Below are 7132 nucleotides of genomic sequence, written 5' to 3' on the forward strand. Positions count from 1 at the left end.
ATGCACACCCACTTAGTTTCTTTTGTTGAGCTTTCATATACTTATAGCTCTAGTGCATCCATTGCATGGCAATCCCTACTCCCTCACATTGATATCTATTGATGGGCATCTCCATAGCCCGTTGATACACCTAGTTGATGTGAGACTATCTTCTCCTTTTTGTCTTCTCCACAACGACCATTCTATTCCACATATAGTGTTATGTCCATGGCTCACGCTCATGTATTGGGTGAAGATTGAAAAAGTTTGAGAATGTCAAAAGTATGAAACAATTGCTTGGCTTGTCATCGGGGTTGTGCATGATTTAAATATTTTGTGTGGTGAAGATAGAGCATAGCCAGACTATATGATTTTGTAGGGATAACTTTCTTTGGCCATGTTATTTTGAGAAGACATAATTGCTTGGTTAGTATGCTTGAAGTATTATTATTTTTATGTCAATATGAAGTTTTGTCTTGAATCTTTCGGATCTAAATATTCATACCACAATTAAGAAGAATTACATTGAAATTATGCCAAGTAGCATTCCGCATCAAAAATTCTGTCTTTATCATTTACCTACTCGAGGACGAGCAGGAATTAAGCTTGGGGATGCTTGATACGTCTCCAACGTATCTATAATTTTTTATTGCTCCATGCTATATTATCTTCTATTTTGGACATTATTGGGCTTTATTATTCACTTTTATATTATTTTTGGGACTAACCTATTAACCGGAGGCCCAGCCCAGAATTGCTGCTTTTTGCCTATTTCAGAGTTTCGCAGAAAAAGAATATCAAACGGAGTCCAAACGGAATGAAACCTTCGGGAACGTGATTTTCGGAACGAACATGATCCAGAGGACTTGGACCCTACGTCAAGAAATCAAGCAGGAAGCCACGAGGTAGGGGCCGGGCCTACCCCCTGGGCGCACTCTCCACCCTCGTGGGCCCCACATTGCTCCACCGACGTACTCCTTCCTCCTATATATACCTACGTACCCCCAAACGATCAGATACGGAGCCAAAAACCTAATTCCACCGCCGCAACCTTCTGTACCTACCAGATCCCATCTTGGGGCCTGTTCCGGAGCTCCGTTGGAGGGGGCATCGATCACGAAGGGCTTCTACATCAACACCATAGCCTCTCCGATGAAGTGTGAGTATTTTAACTCAGACCTTTGGGTCCATAGTTATTAGCTAGATGGCTTCTTCTCTCTTTTTGGATCTCAATACAATGTTCTCCCCCTCTTGTGGAGATCTATTCGATGTAATCTTCTTTTGCGGTGTGTTTGTTGAGACCGATGAATTGTGGGTTTATGATCAAGTTTATCTATGAACAATATTTGAATCTTCTGAATTCTTTTATGTATGATTCGTTATCTTTGCAAGTCTCTTTGAATTATCAGTTTGGTTTGGCCTACTAGATTGATCTTTCTTGCAATGGGAGAAGTGCTTAGCTTTGGGTTCAATCTTGCGGTGTCCTTTCCCAGTGACAGTAGGGGCAGCAAGGCACGTATTGTATTGTTGCCATCGAGGATAACAAGATGGGGTTTTATCATATTGCATGAATTTACCCCTCTACATCATGTCATCTTGCTTAAAGCGTTACTCTGTTCTTATGAACTTAATACTCTAGATGCATGCTGGATAGCGGTCGATGTGTGGAGTAATAGTAGTGGATGCAGGCAGGAGTCGGTCTACTTGTCTCGGACGTGATGCCTATATACATGATTATACCTAGATATTCTCATAACTATGCTCAATTCTGTCAATTGCTCAACAGTAATTTGTTCACCCACCGTAAAATACTTATGCTCTTGAGAGAAGCCACTAGTGAAACCTATGGCCCCCGGGTCTATTTTCCATCATATTAATCTCCCGACAACAAGCTATTTCTGGCGCCGTTTTTATTTTGTTTACTTTACTTTTGCATCTTTATCACAAAAATACCAAAAATATTGTCCTATCATATCTATCAGATCTCACTCTCATAAGTGACCGTGTAGGGATTGACAACCCCTTATCGCATTGGTTGCGAGGATTTATTTGTTTGTGTAGGTGCGAGGGACTTGCGTGTAGCCTCCTATTGGATTGATACCTTGGTTCTCAAAAACTGAGGGAAATACTTACGCTACTTTGCTGCATCACCCTTTCCTCTTCAAGGGATAACCAACGTAGTGCTCAAGAGGTAGCAGGATCGCGCAAGCTAAGGCGGACTTGGCAGCGGAAAACTCCAGGATGGCTGCAGAGCGGGCCGTTTTGAACGCCCAAGCGCAGCGGATTCAAGCAGACACATACTGGCTTTTGGTGAATCATAATGCTTCAAACGAAGTCTTGAGGAGGAAGCATCGGAGTCCTCTGCCCTCAGTTTATGAGTCGAGGGACCTCTTCAACACGCCCGGAGCGGGGGCTAGTAATCCGCCGGTGATAAACCAGACGATTGAGGCGCCAGGGGGCGGAGTACCGGGTCATCTGCGCGTGGCCAGTTCTCCACACATGGATAATACCCCACCTCAGCGCGTAGTGACACCGCCGGGTCATTACTCCACCCCCTAGATAACATGATTGTTGCAGCTACGCGATTGGCGGCTTTACCGCTCGAGGGCGAGACCCCGGCGGCGATTGAAACCAGAAGGGCCAGGGAACTTCTTCAAACGGCTTTGGTGCAGCAACAGGCTTACTCCTATAGCCGTGACCGGATTCATTCAACCCCTCATCCGAGCCGGAGCTACAGTAGGCATATTGACTCGCCAGTAGTTTCAAGTACTAAGCGACATCGTCACCAACCTCATGGCCATGACCCGGCGTGCAACGGTGCCGGCGCACAAGATTTGGTGGACCAGGAAAAAGCACGTCGGGAGGCTGAGCTGGCGGCTCATCAACACACGCCGGTTTACCCGACGACTTCGGTTGAGGCGGGAATAACTTCCAAAACTTTCGGTGTGCCGTGTCTAACGGCGGCTCTATGGAATGAGCCCTTGCCCAAGGATTTCAAAGGCACTCGTAAGGTGCCCAATTATACAGCAGATCAGCCTCCTGAGGCCTGGGTTGAGAGTTATGAGATGGCTATGGAGATGCTGGATGTTAGTGAGGCTGCATACGCCAAGTACTTCACCATGATGCTGGAGGGCACGGCTCGTACCTGGTTGAAGGGGCTGCCCGCTAATTCCATCGAGTCATGAGCGGAGTTGCAGGCCCGGCTCATCCAGAATTTTAAAGATACATGCAAGCAGCCCATGCCAATTGTGGATTTGGCTTGTTGTGTTCAAGCTAAGGGCGAGTCAACCACTAGCTGGGTGCGCCGGGTCTCGACTATCATGCACTCTTCAGATAACATGAACGTTGGTTCGGCAATTCTGATGTTGGAGAAAAATTGCCGTTTTACTCCGCTCAAGCAGAAGCTTGGACGGCTCAAGTGTCATTGCAACGACATGGGTACTTTAATGGCGGCTCTTGTTAAATATGCCGAGTCTAATGGTACCAAGGACCCCGACTCTGAGGATGAAAGATCGGGAAAGGGAAAAAAGAGTAGCGGCATGAAGGGACAGCAGTATAACCCTGCCAATCAGGGGGGCAACAGTAAGCGCAAGGCTGATGATTCCGTGGCTAACACCGGTGCGCGCACTTATAACCAGCATCGTAAGGGACGGTCGGCTCCAAGGACGGGCTTTGACCTTGAGGCAATGTTGAATCAGCCGTGTCCGAAACACGGAACGGATCAAAAGCCGGCTACTCATTCACGGAAAGATTGCAGCATGATGAGAAGCTTTAGGGAGTCCATCCAGCGCCAGCATGGCCCAAACGGCGGGTTAGGGTCCGGTTCTCATGGTCCGGGTCATGGCGGCGGCGGTTCAAGTTTCGGGTTTCAGGGCCACGGCAACCAGGGTGGTTATAATCAGCAGAGTAATCAGGGGAATCAACAGCAGCAGCAGTCTAGTTATCAGAGCAACCTGAAGCAATTGAATAGTGGGCAGTATCATGTCTTCACCACTAGCTTATGTAAGCGGGACCAGAAGCTTCATAAGAGGGAAGTGAATGCGGTTGATCCGGCGGTGCCACGTTATTTGCGGTGGTCAGTGCAGCCTATTGTGTGGAGTCGTGAGGATCATCTGCCCCGAGTTGATAATCCGGGTCACTTGGCTCTGGTGGTGGCACCTCAGGTTGGGGGCTATAAGTTTACTAAGGTGCTCATGGATGGAGGTAGCAGCATTAACATCCTTTATTATGAGACCTTCCGTCGCATGGGGCTGACAGATAAGAATCTTAAACCGTCAAATACTTTCTTCCATGGCGTGGTGCCGGGTAACACTACAAAAAAATACACTTCTGTGATGATACGTGTTTGTCACAGTAGGTCGCGTTTTTTGTCATGCATGTACATTCATGACAAATTTATGACAGAATCAAGATAGTCATACCTGTGCTGTCGTAGAAGTGTTCCATGACATTACCAAAATTATCATCACAGAAGTGTCCACTTCCATGACGATAAATTGCGCGTCACAGAAGTGCTTTCGTCAAGGGTGACCGACACGTGGCATCCACCGTAACGGAACGCCGTTAAGCTATCGGGTCGGGTTTTGGATCCAATAACCCGTTAACAGCCCCGACCAATGGGGATTTTCCACGTGTAAAATCATCATTGGCTGGAGGAAACACGTGTCGACTCATCGCTGGGACAGATGTCATCCACTCATTGGACAGAAGGCGCCTATGATACGTCGACACGTGGCACGGCCCAACAATGGCCCATTCCTGTGAAAAGGCCGGCCCGTTTGACTTGGTCAAAAGCTGGCGGGCCAGCCCATGGAAATCCTGTTAACGGCCTGTTCGCATATAGCCCATTTACAACCCGCTAACCCAAGGCCCGTTACGCCCTATTCGAATTAGGCCCAGTAGCGTCATCTGGGCCATCCAATATGATTCCAGCCCGTTTTCACTTCTGGCCCATGTATGGCCCATGACGTCTTTCGACCCATATGAGGCCCTATGTAACTCTTGGCCTATTAACGGCCCGTGCTGAAACTGGCCCGTAATGAACAGTGTATTACTTTACACCCATTAACGGCCCGTGGTGAAACTGGCCCGTAATGAATAGTGTATCACTTTATACCCATTAACGGCCCGTTATTCCGTTGGGCCGTTTCCAGCCCATGTTATCTTTTGGCCTTCTCAGAGCCCATTTATTCTTGGGCTATTTTCCAGCATTCGTTTACTTACAGCCCGTTACTGTCATTTTCTGCCTGTGGGCCAAATTCAGCCCGTCGTTACAGTCGGCCCGTTTGTGGCCCGTTAATACGTTGGGCCTTTTTCATAGCGTCATCAAATAGAGCCTATTAACGATGGCCCGTTATGGTCGGCCCATGAACGAACGATTCCAACTCTAGCCCGTTTACGGCCAGAATGTGGTCTGTTTGGCCCATGTTTAGCCAATCGATCATACGGCCCGTATAAGGCCCATTGATGATACGGCCCGTAGAAGGCCCATTGTTTCTACGGCCCGTAGAAGGCCCACTGTTTCTACGGCCCGTAGAAGGCCCACTGTTTATACGGCCCGTAGAAGGCCCACTGTTTCTACGGCCCGTAGGAGGCCCACACTACAGTAAATATTAGCCCATGGTTATTGTGGCCTAGTTTTAAAAAATAGGTTATTGCAGCCACTAGCAAACTGCATAAAAAGAACTGCACTGACTACAAGCAAACAAATAAACAAGACAACAAGGAAATAAATAAGCAAGCAACTTACACTAGGCTATCACGGCTATTACACATATTACATCCACTGGGCATCAAAGTTCACCACCAGTGCAAATATAGGGAACACAGCAGCATATAAACGCCGCAGCAAAACAAGTCCAGAACTGAAACCACTTCAGAAGAGCTCAAGAAACAATATCCTGGGTACCCATAATGCTGGCAAGATGCTTAGCAAGCTTATTAACTTTCTCTTGTTTGGCGCTTAAGTCCTCCAGCGCTTGCTGTTGCACCAGAAAGTATGCATCTGAATTCTGCAGGGACTTCCTCAGTCCTTTGGCTTCCTGTCGCATAACATCTGGTCGATGTCTTACAACTTGAAGTTGAGACTCAAGAAGCCGAACTGATTCAGGCAACGAGTTCGAAGAGCTGGTGCCAGCAGTGGTAGCCAGTAACTCGAACACTAGATCAAGACAGGACTTTGGGGTTGTCTCAGTGTCTTCAATATAGTTTTTATCAGCTTTCTTGGAGACCAACAGGGATGTCTCACTATCTTGAACCTTATCTGCATTACTTCCTATACCATTGCATAACAGGGTACTCTTCTCCAATATTTTATCCATGTTCTAAAACAGAAACAAACAAACACATCTCAGGTTTACAATGTAGTATATGAAACTCATTTTGGTAAACCAGTTCACTAGTAAGGTGGACAGGATAACAACATGAAACAAACATATATCTATGTAGTATGGCCACTGTATGGTCTATATCATTCTAGTTTATGTTGCCAAATCAAGATAGATACAGTTCGAATCATATCTATTTAAGAAAAAGCAGCATAGACAGAATATAAGTGTGGGAAACTACACAGCAATAACAACACTTGTAATGTGCATGGCATGAGAACATAACTGTTTATTCAATTGAAACTGAAATCAACATAGAGCAAGTTACAACAGCAAACAGCCAAACACGTTGAAGAAACAGGTTTAAAACATACCTGTTGCGTCATTGGAGTTTCAATTGCATCCTTCAAATTTGAAATTAGTTGGTATCAGTAAATACAGTGATGCAAGAGCAAAGTAGTATGAACCATAGCTACGGAACCTGACCTGAGAACAATTCTTCTTCTGCTTTAAGCGCTGACTTCGGGTTCGGAGTGGTGGTCCTCGTGATTTGGGTACTGCAGTTGCCTTACTAACTGCTCGTGTTTGGGTGCTCTGTGGTGGAGACGGTGCTCTGTCAACGGGAACTGGGTGTCTATCTGCTGGGGTTGGGGTTAGAAGGGGTGTAGCTGGTTCTCTGTCCAACTGGGTAGGGGTACAATCTGCATGAGTGTGGGTTATGTGTGGTGGGGCTGGTTCTTGGGCAAGTACAACCGTGGTTCTATCTGCATCGACAGGTAGCACGATCTTTTCTGAAGACCGTGTTTTTACTCCCACAGATACTGCCA

The sequence above is a fragment of the Aegilops tauschii genome, chromosome 6, assembly GCF_002575655.3.
Source record: "Aegilops tauschii subsp. strangulata cultivar AL8/78 chromosome 6, Aet v6.0, whole genome shotgun sequence".
Taxonomy (NCBI): Eukaryota; Viridiplantae; Streptophyta; class Magnoliopsida; order Poales; family Poaceae; genus Aegilops; species Aegilops tauschii.